This window comes from Heterocephalus glaber, unplaced genomic scaffold (assembly GCF_053883595.1).
Source record: "Heterocephalus glaber isolate CG9 unplaced genomic scaffold, H.glaber_assembly_v1.0 deba00001608, whole genome shotgun sequence".
Classification (NCBI taxonomy): Eukaryota; Metazoa; Chordata; class Mammalia; order Rodentia; family Bathyergidae; genus Heterocephalus; species Heterocephalus glaber.
The window spans coordinates 33,535,121-33,557,692 of NW_028258379.1; the positions used below are offsets into that span (position 1 = coordinate 33,535,121).

General features: G+C 52.9%; 1 protein-coding gene across 3 annotated transcripts in view; it reads left to right on the forward strand.

The window, feature by feature from the left end:
* The window catches only part of Syne3 (spectrin repeat containing nuclear envelope family member 3), a 78,221-nt gene that overhangs the window by 1,428 nt on the left and 54,221 nt on the right, over nucleotides 1-22,572 (forward strand). The gene's annotated exons all lie outside the window — the stretch shown is intronic.

Sequence of the window (22,572 nt, forward strand, 5' to 3'; positions counted from 1 at the left end):
CTTATATGAACAAGACACCAAGAATCTCCTTTCCCACCCGTCCTTGCGGGAGACTGCTCTGACTCGTCCTGCTTTTTGCTTGATATATTCATCCCCAAACAACGCGGCGCCCGTGGGGATGGTTACTCCTGTTTTCGTGTGGGGAAGCAGGTGCACAGAAGTACAGTGCTTTGTCCAGGGTCGCACGGCAGGTGACCAAGCCCAGTTTCACAGGAGGGGTCCTGACAAGATGGGATATTTTTGCTCTCCATGAGCTGTGTGCGCTCTGGACTTGGTTCCTGCTCTGTAGAGGCTGATGCTCCAGGCAGGCAGCCCCACCCCGCCCCGCCTGGCCTGGGTGGCTGTGGGAAAACGCACTCTTGGAAGACAGGTGGACAGTGTCCTCTGGTTACCTCCCGGGAACCTGCTGTCTGTGGCATGTGGGCGGGGCGCCCTGGGGCTGGGGACTCTGTCCTGTCCTATATCCTAGTGCTTCCTTTCCTGGCCACCTTCTCTGCTCACATTAAAGTTGCAAAGGTGCCTGTACGGCTAGCTGGTGGCTGATGCCCAGGACTGCTGGCTTCAGCTGGTGGTTCTCCTAACGCACAGCCCTGTTTCCTGGTGTGAGTGCTCAGCTGGGCAGTGTGGACCAGTGGGGACCTGTCCAGGCCCAGCCACAGCACTGGGCATCTGTTTCCTCTCTGCCTGACAGGGCTGGGGATCCCTTCCTGAAGGGCAGAGCTCCTGAGAGGACCCAGTGAGAGAGGAGCTTACACAGGCAAGGTGGCTTTCAGACACTCGGAAACAAGCCCTTCACACAGTGCTGGAGAGGGGGGTGTGAGCTCACAAAGCCCAGATTGAGTAGCCTTTCTCCACAATGCTTGGGCCCAGAAGTGTTCCAAAGTTTTGGATTTTTTCAGGTTTGGGAATATATGCATCACTTGATACTTGGGAATGGGAACCATATATGGTTCATATACGTCTTATACTCACAGCCTGCAGGTGATTTTATACAATATCTTTATCGCACCTGCATTTTTACTCCAATGGGTCACATGAGGTCAGGTGTGGAATTTTTTTCACTTGTGGCATTTGGTCGGACAGAGTTCATGAAGACTGGGATTTTGGAGCATTTCAGGTTTTCAGATTGGGGATGCTCAACCTGTATTTAGAAGTGGCAGCTGCAGTGGAGGACCAGCTACAGTCGAGATGGTCTTGTCAGAGCTTTTAAGTTTACATATGGGGAAACTGAGTCTCCAAAGCACAAATGACTGGCCCAGGTCTTGCTGGTGCCTTGGGGTCTAGAGGGTGCCCCCCCCACCCCGCATTGGCTCGGTGGTGAGAAGGGCAGGCTGGCTTTCAGGGTTGGCCCACATGGTCATGCCATGCCCTGAGCCACTGGACTCTAATTAAACAGTTTCATTTGGGATCTGACAATGCCTGAGCCCCTTCCATGTGGTATGTGCTGGAATACTACAGCTGACTCACTGGGGCAGCCTCTTTCTTTCATGATGGGAGGGACCGACTTTGATCTTCACCTGCCCTTTAAAATGGAAGGTTGAAATTAATTTTGCGAGTTCCTTGAAATGCAATGTTTTCTCCTGTTGGAGCGTAGTGAAAGGTGTTTGGAGACCTCAGTCTGGCCCCTCCTATCTGCCCACCCACCCCAGGAGGGACCAGATTACTTGGACAGGTGACTTCCTGTTTATCTTCCTTGTTGTGAGGATTAAATCTTGAGGAGTCCTCAGCCTGCCCAGCTTTCTGCAGCTGGGGCTGCCTCTGGGCCCCATGGATCCCCAAACTCATCCTGACTTTTCTCAGCTCTGCCTGTGTGCAGTGCTCACCTCTGCCTATTATCTCCCCCACCCCCATGTCTGGCTGGACAGCCCCTCCTCCCAAAAGCCAGAGATAGGAGTGAAGGTTTCTGTCTTCCTGTTCTTGGTGCACTTTACCATTGATATTTAACAAATACTTTTTTTAAACATATGATTCCCGGCTAGCTTGTGACTTCCTGTTCATCCTCGCATCCCTGCTCCCAGCCCGGAGAGAGGTGGTGATTATTATTATTATTATTATTATTACTGTTATTATTATTAAATGACTTTATACCTTAAACTACAACCTGACGAACTTTAGGGAGGTGATGCTCACAATAGCATGGAATGAAATCGTTTAGAAGACCCTAACATTCCCAGGACACAGAAGGAATAAGAGAGACCCAGAGGCAAGGTACCTGTCACCCCCACCGCCCTTCCTGGCCCTCGTCAGGGGCTGGTTCTCTTGGACAAATCCCTGGTTTCCTGGGGCTGGCCCTGGTGTCTTGAAAACGCGGTGATGTCCCTGGGACTCACATCTGAATTTCATTCTGTCACCTAAAGCCCCTGGCCTTTCTTCTTCCTAGAAAGCCCCTCCCCCAGGCCTTCCTGTGGCTGCTCCCTTGCTCCCTTTCTGCAGCCTGGGAGGGATCTTCCTACCCACACAATAGCACCTGTCCCACCTAACCCCCTGCTTTATTGTCTCCCTAGCACTTATCACTCTCTGAAAAAAACAATTTTTTTTTTTTGGGAGACAGGATCTCACTGTATAGTTCAAGCTGGCCTTGAACTCACTACGTAGCTGGGGCTGGCCTCGAACTCGGAGCGATCCTCCTGCCTTAGCCTCCCAAGTGCTGGGATTACAGGCATGTGCCACCATGCTCAGCCACTCTCTGAAATTTATTTATTTACTTATTTGCAGTGGATCGGCTACCTCCTCTGCTAGGACGCAAACACTGTGAGGGCTGAGGTTTTGGTCTGTCCCCAGAGCCCAGCCAGCATAGCTGCTCAGACATATTTATCTCAATATTCAGGGAAGTTGGTTCCAGGGCCCTCTGGGGAGGCCAGATCCGGGATGCCCAAATCCCATATGTAAAATGTGTCTTTATATGATCTACACACATCCTTCCAGTTGTTACCATCTCTGAATTATTTATACTACCTAATATGGTGGAAGTGCTCGGTAAATAGTTGTTATACTATATATTTTTTAAATAAGTCTGTACATATTCAGTAAGATGCATTGTTTTTCCCCAAAATAGTTTTTCTCTGTATCTGGTTGAATCCACAGCTGTAGAACCCGCTGTAGACATGGAGGCTGAGTGTATTTGTGTAATGAATGAATAAACAAAAGAATGAATACAGCAATGGGCTGACTGGGTGCCTCTCAGATCCCTCACACAGTGCATCGCTACAGCTAGCATCTTTCTGGCACCTACCGAATGCCAGCATTGCTCTGTTGGTGGATTTCAGATTCCACTTTGCTCAGAAATCACTTTAGAAAATGAAGTGTTCCAAAGTTCTGTCTTGTGGCTTCTCTCACCTCTGATTCCGTCTGAATAAAATCACTCAGATGCCAAGCCGTTGCTCTCACACTGCCAGGCCATTCCTCAAAGGAAATCCTTCCCGTGTGAGCTGTGTCATATGATCCAGGAATGCCAACACTTTTCCCAAGCCAGGGCCCAGCCTGGAGCACGTGCCTGCCTCCCTGCCCACACCCTTCTCTCCTGGGGACTCCATGTGTGGCACATTCACTAGCTGTGGAGCCTGGGTGACCACAGGCTGGTGGCTGCAGTAGCACGTGAGCCGTGCTGGGGTTGCCAGGTTACGCTGCTGTCATTTAGGCTGCGCTGAGCTGCTGGGGAGCTGGCTTATGGAACGTCCTATGTATCTGTTTGTGGATCTCAAACTCAACTTTTACTCAGAAATCACATTAGAAAATGGAGTTTTCCAATGCTGTCTTTGGCTTCTGGGGAGAACCACCCACATGCCCGGCGAGGCATCCAGGCCAGGCCTTTCCTCCTGGTACAGCCCGTGATCGTAGAGGAGGTGAGAGGATGGCCCTGTGGGTTCCGGTGTTTGTCCCCACAGGAAGCAGCAGGTTAGTCATGCCGCTCTTAGCTGGAGCCCACTCGGTTTGGGAGCCAGAAGGGCATGTGTTTGTGGCCTGGAACCCAATGCCCAGGGCAAGTCATGCCTTCCCGGGCGGGCGTTGGCTGAGGTGGGCCCTGGCTGGGAAGAGGAGCTTGGTGGGCAAGGTGGGGGCTCTAAACCCGGTCGTGTTGAGGCTGGTGATGGCTTGGAAAGGGAGATGCTCAGGAGGGCTAGGAAGGGCCCCAGGAACCAGAATCTCACTGTGCTACCCAAGCTGTCTCAAACTTCTGGGCACAGTAGTAGGGGCTACAAGCATGTGCCACAGCCCCTGGCCTGGGAAAGACTCTAGTTTTGCTCACTGGCACAGTCTTCTCCGTTCACTCCTCTACAAAGCGGGGGCTGGGTCGGTGTGCGCATGCGCAGTGAGTCACGCAGCCCGGTGAGGCAGAGGGCCTGCAGGATCGGCAGTTTAACCAGCAAGGCCAGCTCTCTTCTTATCCCCGACAGGCAGATGCTCTGTTTTATCATAGGTTCTCTGGGCCTGGGACACAATCAGACAGACAGACAGACCTGGGTTCTGCCACCTGCGGTGCCGTCTGGCACACAACCTCCAGGGGCCTGGCTAACTCAGCTGTCAAAGGGCTGGCCACACCTCCCTGCAGTGCCAGGAGGGCTCAGAGAGAAAGCAGGCATGGAAGCCCAGCCTCTCAGGGCCCACCCACCTCTCCTCCCTGCCCTAGCTGGGGAGGCGACTTGGTCTGTAATTCGGGTCCTTGGAAGGAAAGTCTCACTCCACCCACCTCTGCTGCAGCACCTGCAGCACGGGGCACAGCTGCCAGTACATCAGACCGGGCTTAGGTGTGCTTGGCCCGAGGCCTGTGGCCTGGCAGGTCGGGGAGGCCTGAAGGGCAGGAGCCCAAGTTGCCAAGCCTGTGCCCGCACGGAAAGACAGCAGCCTCCTTAAAGGGTCTGCAGGGCCCAGACCACGCGCCTCCCCCGCTCCGCACCTTCCCAGGCACCAGCCCTAGTGGAAGGGCGCTGCAGCTGTCTTCTGCAGGGCAGACTATGGTCCCGGGGCAGGTAATGACCCCACGCTAGGCCCTGTTGGCTGATGCGGGCACTGAGCCTCCTCAATACGGGGCGGGGCTACGCCAGGTCAGATCCTCGTGAACTGGGTCAGGGTCCATGAGGACTGACAGGATGAATGAGGTGCGCAGGACTGCCGCTCCTTCTCCATCTTCCTCCTCTATCCTCCAACCTTTCTGACTGGGATGTTCTCATAAGCACCCGGCCCGCTGTGGACAGACTGAACTAAACGACTCCAGAAGTGGAGCCGCTTATCTGTCTTTATAAAGCTCCTCGGGTGATTCTGATCACAGGGAGGGTTACAGACACTGGATTTGGAGCACATCTTTTCGAGGTGCCAAGCTGATTTTTTTTTTTTTTTGAGTTTTTTGTTGTTTTGTTCTTTTGTTTTCTGCAATACCGGGGATTGAATCCAGGATCTCACAGGTGCTAGGCAAGCACTCTACTACTGAGGTGCAGCCCTGGGTGTTTTTATGTTTTACTTTGAGAAAAGGTCTCACTGTGTTGCCCAGGTTGGGCTTGAACTTGGCAGTCTTCCTGCCTCAGCCTCATGGTGACTAGGATTACAGGGGTGAACCGCCATGCCTGGTTTGCTAGTCTGTGTTCAACAGTTCTGGAAAACTTGCCTGTTTCACTCTCTACCAATGAGCAGGCCTCAGGTGCAAACTGTCCACAGATAGAGTTAAGTTTTGTGTACATTCATCATATTTATTTCTTATGTTCTAATGTGGCAGTTAATCCCAAGCCTGGTTTGTGTTTAAGGTAAGCTTGGCTCAGTGGCACATGTCTGTAGTCATAGGTACTCTAGAGGCTGGCCTCAAAAAGATCCCAAGTTCAAGACCAGCCTGGGCAACTTAGTGAGGCCCTGTTTGTATTAGTTTCCTGTCACTGGGACAAAATACTTGACACCCACAGGTTAAAGGAGGAGGGTTTAATTTTTTTTTTTTTTTCGCAGTACCAGGGATCAAATTCAGGACCTTGTGCGTGCCAGGCAGGTGCAGTGCCACTGAGGAGGATTTAATTTTGACTCATGATTCAGGGGACTCAGTCCATGGTCAGCTGGCTCCAACACAAGAATGTCATGGTGGAAGGGTACAGCAGGAAAGCTGCTCGCCTCATGGCAGCCAGGAAGCAGAGGGTAAAAGAAGGAGGCAAGAAGAGAGATAAGCCCTCCAAAGGCACAAGGCAGTGACCTACTCCTTCCAACCAGGCCCCACATCCTAGGCACACTGAGCCATGAGTTCGTCAGTGGATCAACCCACTGATGAGTACAGTGTCTCCTTGACCCAAGGACCCACATTTGAACACATGAGACTTTGGAGGGACATTCTAGATTTAAACCTTAACATAATCTCAAAAAATAATAATAATTTAAGGTAAAGACAAAAACATTTCTTTTTAACATAAATTTAAATGGGTCAAATTTTAAAACTATTAAGAAAAAAGTTATTGTGCAGATGTGGCCAAAGTCACACAACCATGGCACGTGAAACTTGGAACCACGTGGCCTCTGAGGTTGCTCCCAGCCAGGCACCAGCACACCCTGGACTTGGCCCTGCCTGCTGTCAGGCCAGGGACATCTCAGGTGGAGAAGGACCCAGCCCCACTTCAGGCCTGATCTCTCCACAGGGCACTGGAAACACAGCTGGAAGGGCTCAGACCCTCCTGGCCGGGCAGGCCTGGTGACACCTACCTGGATCACTGGAGAGTCACCCTGTTTTGAGTGATTGTGGGGCCCCTATTACCCCACTATTTGAGCTCTTGAAAGGGTAGTTCTGAAACAGGCCTCAACTCTGTGCCTGCTGATGAAAATAGGGTTGGCCAGTGTGTTCAAATCTGTCCTGTCCTGGCCAGGTGGCTTGGCCGCTCTGAATCTTGTTCTTTCCCCTGTGAAGAGGTGTCAGGCTACATGTGCCTCAGCAAAACGGTCCCCCTAAGGCTCAGCTCAGTGCCTGGGGTGGGGCCTGCTCTCCCTAAAGGCCACTGTTTCTCTGACCTCTGGGGTTCAAGAGGGATACTCAGAGATGCACAGCAGTGCCTTCCTAATCCAGTCACCAAAACCCTGCACAGCAAAGGAGGCACTTTAGAAAGAAGGCCCAGGAAGTTGGGGAGCCTGGGGCTACCCAGAATAAACAGTGGAGCTACATAACAGTGTGATTCCAAGGACCCAGCTGTTTCAGTGTGACCCTTTTGGGAAGCTATGGGGAGATTACTTCTACCTGATCCAGGAGCTTGGTGACAGGATTAATTTGATCATTAGCATCTTTACCAGCGAAGCCAGGCTCTTGTTCCTTCATCTTACTGTGCCTCACGACATTCTCAGGAGGACCAGCTAGTTTGGGGGATCTCACAGACATTGGGGTAGCACCAGGCTGAGGGTTTTCTGTGAATATGGTTGGAGGAGACTTGGTGCTGTCCACTGAGGTCCTGGTGAGAAAACCCAGACTAGAAACAAGCATTTGGGGAAGACCTGAATTTTTTCAGAGTATCTGCAGAGACAGTGAGGAAGGTTCTAGAAGGTTCTAGAAGGTAAGAGTTGGTGGTAAACTGGAATCTGGTGGAACAGATACTGGAGGTGAGCTCCTCGCTGGTTTCAAGCTTGATTTTCTTTTCTGTATGTGGAAATGGGAAACGAGAAGGATCCTCATTAGCTGTTTATCGCCTCAGTTTGGGGGGTGTGTGTGTGTGTGTGTGTGCATGCGTGTGTGTGTGCATGCACGTGTGCGTGCATGTGTCGGGCTCCTACAATGCATCTGGCTCTCAGTGCACAAAGCAAAGCCAGGAGGGTATCTGTCCTTGATTGTAGAGCCTCGGATAAGACGCAAGGGACGCTGGCTGTGTAGCTTCTATCAGGAACCAGCAGTGCCGGTCGGCTGGGTGCGGGTTCCCTGCACTCCCCGCCTCCCCTGAAGGCCACTAAGAAGAGCAGGAGACACACAGACATTTGTCCCCTTCTTTTCCTCACCGCCTCAGAGTGGTGAGTGAACAGTGTTGATTCTTGCTTTGCAGCAGCTTCCCCTCCTACAAGCTCACCCTTCCCTCCCTGGACCACCTCTGCCTCCTTTGTCCGCCTCTGTCCTTTCTACCTGAGTCCCCTGCTCTGTGACTCCTCTCTTGACCACTCTTTGACCCTTTTTCTCACCACACCTAGAGCTGCTGATACCAGGTCCCTAGCTGAGCACTGTTTCTGCAGGGCACCTGGAAGGGTATTGTGAAGGAATGGAGAGACAGATTCTCTCATTCCCTGATTCACTCATTCATTCATTCTCTCACTGACCCCTCAAGGTGGCCTCCTGTGTGCCAGGCTGTGTCTTAGGCAGTGGGTTGGGAGCAACAGAGAAGCCTGGGAAAGTGATGGAATTGGCATTAGAATCCCTGAGCAACCCAGGAAGTAAACAACAAGGCTCTGAAGGTCACAGACCAAGGAGAAAGTGAGGGCAAGAGGCTCTGCCTGGCACCTGTGACGCCCTTCTCAGGAAGGGAAGCAGAGATCGCCTCTCCCAGGGGGTGGCAGGCCCAGTGCTCAGTGTGTTCCACTTGGGGACGGTGGCATTTGCCGTTCATACAAAGCATGTGGACCATGTGTCCTTCAAGGAAACCCATCAAAGCCAGCATTGTCTGGGGGGAGGGAGAAAATGCTTAGGAAGGTAGGTGGGAGTTTGCACCTGGGTTGGAAAGCCGGCACATGCGTGCATGTGTGTATGTGTGTGTGCGTGTGTGTGCATGTGTGTACGTGTGTGCGTGCATGTGTGCACGTACGTGTGTGTGTACGTGTGTGTATGTGTGTCCCCCCCAACACACGCACTGGGAGAACAAACAACGGGGCTCACATGCTGACACCCCTCTTCTCTTCTGGCCAGGGGCCCTTTCAGTGTGGCTGCCTTGAGAAAGGTCTGGTTCTCTGCCCGGGGCTGGAAGAACCCAGCCCTGGGTGGGACAGGACCTTGAGCTGCCCATGGCAGGGTGAGGGTCATGGGGAAAACCAGGCTGAGTGGTGCTCAGGCGTTTCTGTGGGTTTGACAAGGAGCTCAGCACCAGACACAGGCCCCTCACCCCTGAGCTGGTGCCTCAGGGGCCCCAAAGATGGCTGCCCCTGCCAGGGTGTGGGCCATAGCGGGTGCTGAGGTCCAGGGGTTCAGGAGGCTGCTCACCCCTGCTGACCTTTGCATGTTTGGGGCCAAGGAGAGCAGAGGAACAAAAGTCTGTCCCCGAGCTGCACACTTGGGATCCCAGGGATACATCGTAAAGCTGGCATCTGCAGGCCTGGTGGGAGCGGCGTGCACTAATTATAACCTGATCATAATCTGCAAGGTTCGTTGGCAATGCCCCTGGACACCGGGAGGTTGTGGCTCCCAGGAGAAAGGTGTGAAGCACTGGGCCCTGAGGCAGGCAAGAGAGATCCAGAAGATGGACCCTTCCAGAGGCTTGGTGCAGGTCACCTTGCAGTCCCAGCAGGATGGGGACCATTAAAAACTTCCTGGACTCTGCTAAGGGACTGTTGGGGGAACAAGGCAGCAGACTTACTTGTTATGTGACTTTGGCCAGGTTCCTTAGCCACTCTGAACCTAACCACGGGTTTTTTAAACTATAAGAAAGAGTGAGTTTTTTCTGGTTAGCAGTGGGCGGGGCTCAAAGAGCGGATGCGTACTGCCTGCTACCTGGGAGATATTCAGCAATGCTGGTTCCCAGGTCTCTACTCCCTGAAAAACCCCGCAAGGCTTCCTGGAGCCAGCAATGCCAGAGCTGATGGGTGAGTGTAGCCAGAGAGAAAAGGGCAGAGGGACCAGCAGGAGCAAAGACACGAGGAAGAGGCGCAGGGGAGGCTTCGGAGAGGCCCAGGTGGACTCCGGCTTGATCAGCACCCTGGCTGTCTTCGGTGAGGTCCTGGGGGCTGTCAGGGGGCCTGATTCTCCTTTCTTTTGCACAGGGACTCCGGGCTGTCTGTACCCACGGAAGGGGCTGATTCCCATGAATCTGGAGCACCTGGGGGTGTCCAGGCCCCCTGTGGTTGCAGACTCCTGGGTTCCATTCAAGGTCGAGGGCTGTGTGTGCTTTTGGGAGCGCGGCCTGAGCATGGTGGAAGGAAAGCAAAGGTGCTGGGCTTTCTAATCAGCCCCGAACTGCTTAGACCCAGATCAGTGCCCGTGGGAATGAGAGGCGCTGCTTTGTACAGGGTGCTCCTGGGCTCCGGGGTCCATGCCAGGCTCTCTGTGTGCTCCTATGTGCTATCCTCCTCCTCATTTTACAAGTAAGGAAAGTGAGGAACAGAGAAGTTAATAACCTTGCCCAAGGTCACACAGCTAGGAGACAGAGAATCCAGTTCTGTAGAGCAGAATGTGAATGCTGGACATAATACTCGTTTAACTTACTCTGACAATCTGATGGAACTATGACTATGAGATCTTTTTTTGTTTGGTTTGGTGTTTTGAGACAGGATCTTGCTACATAGTTCAGGCTGGCCTTGAACTCATGGCGATCTTCCTGCCTCAGCCTTCTGAATGCTAAGATTATAGGTATGTACCACCATTCAGGAAAATCTTTTTTTTTTTCCTTTTTTGCTGTAGTATAGGGCCTAGCACATGCTAGGCAAGCGCTTTACCACTGAGGGACATCCCCAGACCTTTTAAAAATTTTTATTTTGAGACATGGTCCCACAAAGTTGCCTAGGCTGGCCTCAAACTTGCCATCCTCTCAGTAGCTGGGATCCCAGGTGTGCACCACAAGTACCTGGCTAAAATCTTTAAACTTGTTACTAGAACACAACTTTAAAGACCGTCCACTGGTTACTGCTGCCCGAAGGGATTTGAAATTTTAAAATGTGCTGACACCCAGCTACTGTGAGAGAACACTTTTTTCCCCGTTCGTTTCCCTCTTCGTCATTTGACACCACTGTGCAGGATTTGTGCCTCAGGGGTGGGCAGAAGGTGCCCGTTGGCTGTGGGCCACCTGTTCCTCTGTCGGGTTTGGTGGAGACAGTCATGCTTTCCGCTAGGGTTCCTTTTGCACCACGGGGACACACAGAGTGGTTGTGACAGAGGCGGAGGCTGGCCAGGCTGTGTTGACAACCTGATCCCTTCTGTGAAAAGCTGGCCCTGCTGGGGTGTTCAGGCCGGAGCTCTGCAGCCTGCTCTTCTCCCTCAGCCCAGCATCATCCCAGGGCGTCCGTCATTGCCTTTCTCGCTGCAAAGGGCCGGGCATATTTTATGGACCAGAAGTCACAGCTTTCCTTCACCATCTCTTCTTTGCTGGACAGTTACGCTGCATGTTTGGGGGCAGCGTGGCACCAGGACCCCACCCAACAGCAGCACCTCACCAGCTGGGCTTCGCCTAGCTCCGGTCCTCCATGACAGCCAGGCTGCCAAGTGACCACAAATGCTGTTTCTTTGTTTAAAATGGCCCAGCTGTTCCTGCAAAAGAGAAAGTGCAGAGGCCTCAGAAAATAACGAAAAATACCATCCAGGTCTGATCATGTAGGAGTAGCCGTTGAGCTCAGCAAGGGCCCTGCTTAGGGGTCTGAAGGCTCCAAGGCCTGCTCAGTTGTTAAATAAATGAGAAAATAGCAAGTGTTCTAGTTGGGCTGAGAAATGCTAGCCACAAAAATGCGATATGACGCAAGTCCAGCAAAAAGGAAAGTTGTTGCTGTCAACTGCACTGAGCATTCTGGGCTGTTTATGGCGAGCAACTTCATGATCAATAGCAGGAATAGCACGTGGCCAGCTTGTTCTGCATTTCTCCTGGGTCAGGGCAGCAGGGAAGCTGATTACACAAGTTCTCACTGGGAGGACAAGGCAGCTCACAGAGCGGCTCAGGTTACAGGGTTCCCGGGGCCTCCTGGCCCACTGCGGCCCAGCAAGTTGTCAGAGGGGACAGTAAATCCTGGTCACAGGGACATCTCCCAAAGTGAAAGTAGACAGCTGTGAGGTGGGGGTTTCTAGGCCTCGTGTCGCAGAGACTAGGGCAGCACTGGGGCCGGGAGAGGACGGCCCTGGTGTGAGAAGCCTCAGGATGCTTTGCCGAGTCACCCCAGAGCACGAGCCCAGTCAGCAGGACAGGACCCTGCTTTGCTTGTCCCTGTGATCTTGGTGCCGACGACCACGGCCTGGAGTAGGTGTGGAACAGATTTGTCATCAAATGAATCCAGCGTCTCCATCTCCCAGCTCTGAAGAGGAGAGGGCCAGAGCTGGTGTGGTTGGCTGCGCCTGTGCACCAGTCCCTGGAAGGTGCTGCCCTGCATCTTCGCAGGCCGGGCTGGGTTTGCTCAGCTCAGCTTAGGTCCCTGGGAGGAGCTGGGCTGGGGACCCTGCAGGGCCACCCTGCTGTGCCCAGGGAGAGCCCACCGGGCTGCCTCTCCAGCCCCGCAGGGTCCCCCAGCTGTCACCACCAGGCATACTTAGTGGGGTGGTGCCCTGGCAGCCTGGCCCCCGCATCCCTGCCGCCCCGCCTGTCTGCAGCCCTGGGGTGTGCGATGAAAGTCTGTTCTGACTCAGAGGAGCCCCCTTCTCTGCCTTCTGGCCTCACTTCCTCATTTTGGACGCCGTTCTGCAGCATGGATTGGCTCTGGAGTTCCACAGGCCAAGGCCTCCTTTCTGACCCCGTGTAGCTGTCAGGCCTGGGCAGCAGACTCGGCCTCTCTGAGCCTCAGTTTCCTCATCTGTGAGGGGGCACAGCACCCAGTACAGTGATGGACACGTGGGTGTTTCCAGGCTGGCCTCACACGTGGGGGCGCTGGCTGCCGTAACCAGACTTGGTGATGTTTTGCCCAATCCCCAGGAGCTCCTGGTGACATCCGGAGACTACCTGGACACTGGACCGGCCAAACTCAGGGTCCCGGAGGAGCTGAGGTTTGGCCGAGGTGTGCATGGCTGAGTGTTTTGTTGGAAAGGGACTAGGGACAGAAGCCTTGGAAGAACTAGGCTGCGCATCAGTGTTTTGAGTTTAATCAGTGCTTGAGAAAAGATCCTTCTGCTTAACCTCTTGACCCTTTTTTGAAAAGCATGTTTATAATACAAAGGACGTCTCAGGATTCAATGGCTTACAAGGCTTTTCCTAGCATGTGACCTAAGGTTCCAAGCAGCAAGGACCTGGCTTTGTCCAATGGCATTTCCAGACAGTTGGTCATGTGCTGCCTCAACTGCTTATGAGACCTGTTGCTGACCAGTCCATGGCCCTCCCTCACTCTCAAGTCTTCACTGGCTCCCTACTGCCCACAGGGTAAAACCCACACGTTCATTGGAATCCTGTGCCACTCAGCGGCCCCCACCCCCGGGCCTTTCTTTGTTAACAATTCCACATCTGACTCTGCAGCCTGAACTTGGCCTTGTACTCTCACGTCCTGGCCTACCTAGGTATTCTGCCCTCCCCACTTCTCTCCACCCAGAGCCTGCGCATCCTCCAGGGTGAGATCAGAGTGCTCCTCCCTCTGCGAGCCCCTCTCTGCATCCCTCAGGCCCCCTGGCCCCCTGTGTGACACACACGTGTGTCCACTTCAAGGCAGGGGCCGTGGAGACCATGCACTGTGGAAGTCAGGTGACCTTGGCACGGGTGCCGCCCCTGTGGGCTGAGCACTGTGGTGCTGCCTGCTGTGGGGACGTTGCTGAGGGCCCTCGGTTTCCCCCAGACCACCTGGGGCAGCTGCTTCCTCCAGGCAGGCTGCGTTCAGCACCTCCTTTGGGAGGCAGAGTTCATTTTGTGCTGGTTTCACTGTTAGATCTGAAAGTTTCCTGTCCAGGCTGAGGGTGGGCTCGGTGGCGGGGTGTGTGCTTAGCATTGAGGGTGCTGGGTTTCAGCTCCAGCTCCGAAAAGGGAGAAGAAAGAAAAAACCCTTATTTTCATAAGGCCTGCAGGACCAGTGTGGACACAGGAATGATGTTAGGCTCTCCGAAGCAGCCTGGGTCATCTGCAGTCTCAGCACTTGATAGACCCAGCCTCAATCCCAGCCTTGTCTCTAGGGCATTAACAGGGACGAATTCTGAAGTTTTAGAGTCAAGATCTTCCGCCTCTCCGAGCCTCTGCTTCCTACCTCTGAAACAGGTAGCATGATTTGATCCTCTGTGACTGACTTCTTTTATGAAGCATATTGTTTTCAGGGTTCATCCATGTTGTTGCACATACCAGGAACTCCATTCCTTTTTATTGACAAATGGTATTTCATTATATGGATCCATCAGATTTCTTTCATCCATTCGTTAGATGGCGAGCATCTGGATTGCTTCCACTGTTTTGCTGATCGTGAACATCAGTGGACAAGTTCTTGTTTGTACATAGTTTCCATTTCTCATGGTTATGAACCTAGGAGCAGAATTGCTGAATCCTACGCTCAGATATATGACTTGCAAAAATTTTCCTCCCATTCTCTGAGCTGTTTTTTCACTTCAAATTTTATGCCTTTGAAGCATAAAATATTTTAAAATTGATGATGTCCAGCTTGTCCATTTTTTTCTTTTGTTGTTTATGCTTTTGGTGTGACATCTAAGAAGCCATCGGTTAATCCCAGACCAGGAAGAGTTAGTTAAGCCTATGTTTTCTTTTAAGAGTTTTATAGTTTGGACTGCATTTAGATATTTAACCTACTCTGAGTTAATTTTTGTATATGGTGTGAGGTTGGAGTTCAGTTTCATACTTTTGCATGTGGCTACTTCAGTTGTGCCCACACTGTTGATTGAAAAGATTATTAACCAGGCTTGGCACCCTTGTTGAAATTGTCTGTAAATCTGAGGGCTCCTCGTCCATGGGTCACTGAGGAATGGAATGCTCACTCCCCAGGTGCAAGATGTTTCCATACCGGGATCTGTCTTGGCCAAAGCTCTACCACTGAGGTGCTGCAAGATCTTGGGTGAATCTGTTTCCTCACTCAGCCTCAGTTTCCTAATCTGAAAAACAGCACAGCTAGACGAGAGCATTCCTAAGAACCGGTACAGTTGTTTGGCTTTATGAAATAGGGCCTTGCTATGGAGCTCAGGTTGGCCTTGAACTTTCGGCGATTCTCCTGCCTCAGTCTCCCAAGTGCTGGATTACAGGCATGCACCACCGTGCCTGGAGAGAAGTGGTCCAACTGTGACAGAAGAGATCTGGGGGAGTTTCCACAGAACGTTATCTCTCCAAGGCTCCTCACAGTGTCCCAGCCTTCCGTGTGTCCTGTCCCTGCAGCCTGAGGTCCAGGGTCTCAAATTGGGGGCAATCTCTGCCTGCTCTGGCCTCATGAACATCAGCTATGCCTTTTTGAGATGTGGGTGTCCCGCTCACTCACTTCTTCCTCTCTGGCTGCTGTGCCTACCTGTGGATACTTTTCCTGGGCTGTATCTGCAAGGTGAGGAAGCCCACTGTGTGAACGCCTCCCGGCCCCCACCACCCAGCAGCAGCTATTACTGTTCTTCCCAGTTGGCCACAGGTTGACCAAGTGAGTGCTGAGCCCATGTCTACAAGGACAGTGTAGAAGCACTCTGAAAAGGGAGACTGAAGAGGACATCAGAAAATGGAAAGACATCCCTTGTTCTTGGATAGGAAGAACCAATATAGTGAAAGTGGCCACACTTCCAAAATTGTTATACAGATTCAATGCAATCCCAATCAAAATCTCAACAGCATATCTCACAGAATTAGAAAAAACAATCCTAAAATTCATTTGGAACCAGAAGAAACCTAGAATAGCAAAGGCAATTCTAGGCCACAAAGGCAAAGCAGGGGGTATCAGAATCCCTGACTTTAAATTATACTGCAAAGCTACTGTGATAAAAACAGTATGGTAATGGCAAAAGAATAGACCTGAGGATCAGTGGAATACACTGAAGGATGCAGAAACAACTCCAAATATACTCAATCACCTTATCTTTGACAAAGAGCCAAACACCTTCACTGGAAGAAAGATATAGCCTATTTAATAAATGGTGCTGGAAAAAGTGGCTTTGCATATGCCAAAGATTGAAACTAGACCCCTATCTTTCACCACACACTAACCTAAAATCAAAATGAATCAAAGATCTAAATGTTAAAACAGAAACATTAAATTTCCTGGAAGAGAGAATAGGTAGAACGCTTGAGGACATAGGAGTAGGAAAAGATTTCATGAACAAAACCCAGACCACGCTGGAAATACTACAAAGAATCAACCACTGGGACTTCATCTTATTAAAAAGCTTTGCACAGCAAGAAAAACCACCAACAGTGTGAAGAGACAACCCACAGCATGGGAAAAAAATTTTACCAGCTATTCAGATAAAGGACTATTATCTAGAATATATAAAGAACTAAAAAAAAAAAAAATCAGACCCCTCAAATTTAAAGACCCTATCCGAAAATGGGCATCTGAAATGAAAAGATACTTCTCAGACGAAAAAGTAGAAACAGCAAATAAGTATATACAAAAATGTTCAACATCACTGGCCATTCATGAAATGTAAATTAAAACAATGCTGAGATTCCATTTCATTCTGGAAAGAATGGCTGCTATCAAGAAATCAGCCAATAACAAATGCTGGCAGGGGTGTGGGGAGAAAGGAACACTGCTCCACTGCTGGTGGGAGTGTAGATGGGTGCAACCACTGTGGAAATCAGTGTGGAAATTTCTCAAAAAACTAAAACTAGAGGCTCTGTTTGACCCAGCTATTCCCCTTCTTGGTATCTTCCCAAAACAACTAAAACATTCATACCACAGCGATATATACACGTGTTTATAGCAGCACAGTTTGTAATAGCTAAATCTTGGAAACAGCCCAAATGCCCATCAACTGACAAGTGGATAAAGAAGATGTGGGGTGTTTTTTTTATACAATGAAGTACTACTCTGCCATAAAGAAGGATGAGCTTCAGACATTTACAGCTAAATGGACGGACCTTGAAACCATATTTTTAAGTGAAATAAGTCAGACACACGTGTTTAAATACTACATTGTTTCCCTGGTGTGAGAAACCAAAAGTGGAAATCAGGACTGAGCTGTATAATGAATGTTGGGAAATGGGAAGAAAGTGTTCAAATGGGAAGGGGAACAAGGGAGAAGGGAGGGAAAAAGGAAGGAAGGGACAAGAAAAAAATGAAAATAGAAGGAAAAAATGGTAACAAAGCTTCTGTACACAGGGAGGGGAGGGGGCTTGAGGGGGGGATGGGATAAAATAAAATAAAATTTAATGAAAATAAAAGGACGGTGTAGAGGTCACAGTGGGTACTGCACCAGAGCTCCAATCCAGGCTCTTTGTGCTTGTGAGAAAGTCATGCACGCCTCTTGCTCCAGTGTGGACTAAGTATATCACCCGCCTGAGGGGAGGCCCGGCCAGGCTGCACGTGTTGGAATGGGAGCCTGGACAGTAGTGTCTCCCTGACACGTCGTGCCCACTCCACACTCTGGCATCACAGCCCTTGTCTCCAACACGTCCTAAGCTGGGGACACGGTGCAGTTCACCCTCCACGGCCTGGCCAGTGGCGATTACCCGGGCACCTGGGTAGGGCAGGCTGCTCAGTAGCACACACTGCCCTTCTTCCTGTGACCCAGGGGAGGCGGATGTGCCCCTTCCATCCAAAGGGACCCACCCAGTCCCATGGCACAGGAGGCAGCTGACAACCGTCCCAGCAGGGAGGAGACTGGAGGTCAGGAGCCAGCTGGTGGCAGAGCCTGCACTGCAACCCATGTCCTCTGAGCCCACGCCATGGCCTGCCCTGCCCCACCTAGAGGGAGGCTCCTAATGGAGGGTTAGCAGACCCGGTGCTGACAGGCACCCTTGCCCGCAGTACTTGTCTGTCATGGGTGCCAGGCTCAGAGGTCAGAGGAGCTGCACTCAGGCCGGTTCCCTAATGCAGAGATTGCTGATTCTGAGTCCTGATACTGGGAGCCGCACAGTTACAAATGTGGTGCAGGAGCCCAGGGCCCAGAAGGACCTGTCTGGGACCTGCAGGAGGATGGACCGGAGGCCCATTCCATGCTGCAAGAGGCTAGAACGGAGACGTGCTTCTGGGTGGCCCACGGAGCTCCATGTGGATGTGGATGTCTGTCTTGCACACTCTTGGCTGTTGGCTCAAGGTGCCTTGCTTTGTCCTTAGAGAGCATCTGTTGAAGGAGTTGGCCGGCAGCACCCTCAGACTTGGAGCAGGTCCCTGTTGGCCGCGTGTCTCTCAGTTACTCAGCTCCTGCCTCCCACCCTTGCTCCAGCACTTACCAACCTCTCCATGTCCTCCTAAGCCTCGGTTTGCTCCCTAAGCACTGGGACCAATAATAGCCCCCTCCTCCTGGGGCTGGGAGCGCATACCCTGGAGTGGCCTTGCGCTGAAGCTTGGAGGGAGCACGAGGAGGCGACTGCTACTGGGGGATGTAGAGGGCTGGGGCAGGGCGGTGGGGAAGGACTTCCCAGGCAGGGCTGTCTGGGGTTCAGGGAGCAAGAACACACCAGGGAATGAGCTTCTAGAAACTTTGGCAGCAGGTGCAGCTGCCATGCAGGTCCAGAGCTCCTGGCCTGGCCAGTGAGGGCTGTAGGGTTAGGCGGGAGCCCCACCTTGGAGGATCCCCAAGGAGGGCCGGAAACATCCTCCAGGCCAGGGTTTCTGAGGAAGATTTCTCTGGAAACTATGAGTTCTACGGGAAGTTTAACATTTGTAGGTAACAAAAAGAAGCAAAAAAATGTAAAGCCTTATATTTGGGTTTGGGGCTTTTCGGTTGAAAGACATTTTCATCTGGTAGGAAGCCGTCATTTCTAAAGTCCGCCTGGATGAGTAGGGTCGTTGTGAGGCCAGCCTCTTCCCCAACCGCCTGTCTGGGTGCTGCTTTGTCCAGGTGGTTTGGTCCGAGTGCTGTCTGGGTCTGAGGCACTGGCAGGTGTGCGGTGAGGTGTCAGGGGTCACAGTGGTGACAGCGCAGGAGGAAGTAGCTGGTTTCAGCAGGACGGAGGTGCGGAGGAGGGTGGGGCTAGCCGGGCAGGCAGGTCTGGGGGGTTCACAGATGTCCCTTCTGTGGGGAAGGTTCCTGCCTTAGGGGAAGATGGGATGCAGGGGGAGAGGGCCAGACTTGGGTTTGGCACATACCTCTGACCTCCAGGGCCAAAAAGACCAGGGAGCGGGGGGCCGGGGCGGGGAGGGTGGAAGGCAGCACAGGGACCTCTGTCAGCACCATGGCGTCTGGGACGCTGGGAAGGGCCGGCGTCGGGGAAGGGAGGCAGCAGCTTCCTGGCTGCACCTCGGTGGGCTGGGTCTTCTCAGGGCAGCGCTGGCCACGTGACCCTGAGGCTGGGGGAGAGCTCCCCTGGGACTCCATGTGCAAGCTCCGGAGTGCGGGGTGTGTCTCTGCGGGGGCACGGGGTGCAGGGCCGCCCCCCTTCTTCCCCAGTGAGGAGATGGTGCTGAGTAGTAGGGGTGGAGTGGACCCTTGATGAAGGCTTCTGCCCTCACCTGCCACCCCCCGCCCCGCTCCCCGGAGTCTCTGCTGGTGCTTGGAGCGGGGGGGGGGGGGGGGGGGCAGGAAGAAGCCTCTCTCTTCCCTGCGTACCAGGGCCCTGAGCTCCATGCAGAGGTGAGGTGCAGGGAAGGCGTGAGGGGCTGGGGAACAGGAAACAGACCCTGTGGTGGGGCCCAGGGTCTCCAGGGCAGGGTGGCAGAGAGCTGGGGGACCTGGCTTGAGGGAGCCTCCTGCTCCCTCGGGGGACTCCCAGGCCCGGAACCTCTGATCCACTGGGGGAGCTGCCACAGGGAGGCAGACGGAGGTGGAAATTGGGGAGGGAGCCAGGGGCCCAGCCCCACGGGTCCCTTCCCGGGGAGGAAGCCTGCCCTGCTGTTCTGGACCAGGAAAGGGAGAGGGGGTTCGCATTCGGGTGAATTTTGATTACTTTTGATTTCTGGTCTTGGCCTACCAAACCCTGGTCGGCCCAAACCTGGTAACGTGTAGCTCCAACTTCCCTGACCCGTGCACCATATATGAGCAATACACCCACCCGCAAATATGTGCACACACTAATGCACCGTAGCTGGGCCACGTTCTCTCCCGCAGGAGCCTTAGATAGCCTCTCATCCCCTGGCTCACCGACATTCCCTGGAAACTAGTTAAAAATGCACATTCTCAGGTCCTACTCCTCCCTACTAATTTGGAATTGGGGTGGGCCCAGCAGCATGCTTGAGCAGCCCTCGAGGTGGTTCTGAGGACCCAGGACAGCCACTGGACTTGTCCCTGTACCCCACAAGGTTTTGGTTTTGTGTTGTGTGTTCTCAACCTCAGGGAGAAATACAGTCTGCACTCACGGAGGTGTGACCCATCTGCAAGCCAAGCAGAAGTTTCGCAAAACATTTCCCGCTAGTCCTCGCAAGGCACTTCGATCTTTTCTGTTCTCTTTTCTTTCTTTGTAAAACCCTTGTGATCAAGACCCCTGAACCGATTTCACAACAAATGGGCTGGTCATGGCCCACCGATGTGAAAAGCCAGTCGTCCCAATAATGCTGTTTCCCAACTCAGAGGCCAGCCTGGCTGCCCTGAGGCACCTGGCACATCAGCCTGGAACCGGGAGCTCCATGTCCCAGCCAGCCCAGACAGTCCCCTGACTCTCTGCCCAGCATCGTCTGGTCTGCAGCAGACGGCTGGTCAGTCCCTGCCTCCTGCCCTCTGCCCTGCTGTGCCCACTGCCTGGGAGTGCCTAAGGCCTTCTGAACCCTCACAGCCTCTGACTGGCCAATTGGAGCCTGAGCCAATTGAATCTGGGCCAGGGAGCTAAGGCCCACCCCTCGGAGCCCCGGCCCTGCCTACCCCTCCTGGGGACCCGGGTGCCCCCTGCCCCTGCCCCTGCCCCAGCCCTGCCCTAGCCCTGCCCTGGTTTCTTTCTGACTTAGTTGCCTTCCTTCCTTCTCTCCCCTCTCAGCCGGTACATTTGGACTTCGAGTTGCCAAGGGCGGTTTCCCAGGGAGAAATGCTGGCGTCCTCCAGCAGCACCTGGTCAGGGAGGACTTGGGTTACTTCTCCAGGAGAGTTTAGAGGTGCTGGTTTGGAGTCCGTGGATTTGGGGGGCCGTGGGCCGGAGAGCAGCAGGTGTTTGAGGGTCCTTTGTCTCTGTTGGCGGGGCTGACTTTGAGCCACTTTCAGAGCCCTCGTCTGGAGAGCCTTCTCGGGCCATCCCTTTGTTGCTGTAGTGAAAGTGGACCTCACAACCAGGCTGAGCTCCCTGTGTAACCTCCCCAGTGACCCTCGGTACCCCTGGGATTGGGCACAGCACCCTCAGAGATAACAAAACCCACGGCTGCACAGCAGCCTTGCACAAAATGATGCAGTATTTGCATGGTGTCTGCACACAGCCTTGTACACCTCACCTCCTCTCTGGATTATTTACGAAACCCAATATAACTATAACCCCATATAAATAGTTGTTACACTACATGTCTTAGGGAATGATGGCAAGAAAAAGGTCTGTGTGTCTAGTACAAATGCAGTTACTTTCAAAATACTTTGGATCCATAGTTGGTTGAGCCCATGGGTGTGGAACCAAGGACACAGGGGGCTGGCTGTGTAGACAGTGGGCAGAGGTGACTGTGGCCCCTGAAGCCTGTGACTTTTGTGCGGTGCCTTGACCTGTCCAAGCCTCTGTACGGCTACACTAGGATGGGGTAAAACCAGGGATTGTCCCTAATGCAGCTGCTGAGCCACACTGCTGTAGGATTACGTAGGATAACGTGTGGGCTCTGGACCGGCGCCTACTGTATGCTCTTCAGGAATCCCCCGGCCTCCCCCTCCCACCTTCAGCTCTCAGAATCACCTTCTGTTAATGGCACACAAGGGAGAATGGTGAGGACCATCCACTCAGCCACCAGGACTCCAGCCTTGCAGCAGCACCCTAGCTCACAGGGAATCAGAGCGTTTCCCAGAATCCACTTGGAATGAGCTCCGGGATTAAAACCAGCCGCAGCTCAGTTCCTGGAATTTTATTTGTGTGTCCAAGGGCATCGGGAAGGAGCTGGAAGGGTGGGGGCTGTGTGTGACAGGGCAGGACTGAGTCACCAGAGCCGAGTGAGTCACCACCGGGAACCGCCCTGCAGGAACTCCGGGTCAGTTTGTGGTGGGCAGCCCCTGCCCGAGAGACTCTGTGCTCACAGGGCTGCCCTGGGGGCTGGGCTTTACTAGAGTCACAATCCAGTCCCTGACCAGGGGCAAGAACAAAGTGTCAGTGGGCAGCTGGGTTGGCCCAGGGCTGCAGCAGTTGGCACAGTAAGACAGGCTGCTGGCAGCTAGGGACACAGCTGCTTGTCCTCAACTCTAATGCCCTGAGCAGAGGCCTAGGCTTATAGCCTGGGGTCACCTTTCTGGATGTTAGATGCCCCCCTGAAGATGACCAGCAGAGGGCTGGCTCCCCAAGCTCCAACTCAACATGGCAGCACTCAGCAGGGTCCTGGGGGTACAGGCAGGGCCATGCAAGCTGTGGGGGAGATGGTGTTTAAGAGAAAAGGCTTTGGACCTGGGCCATCCAGGGTTCAAGTCCTGCCTCTGCCGTTTAGCATCCCTGTGACGTCAGCAGTGTTCTTAGTATCACTGGAACCTCGATATTCTCACCTACAAAGTGGGGAGAATAGTGTCTCACTGAATCTGTGTAGGATAAGTTTACAGCTATAAACGTTTTATTAGAGCTAGGTGCATGTAGAATGTCAAATAAT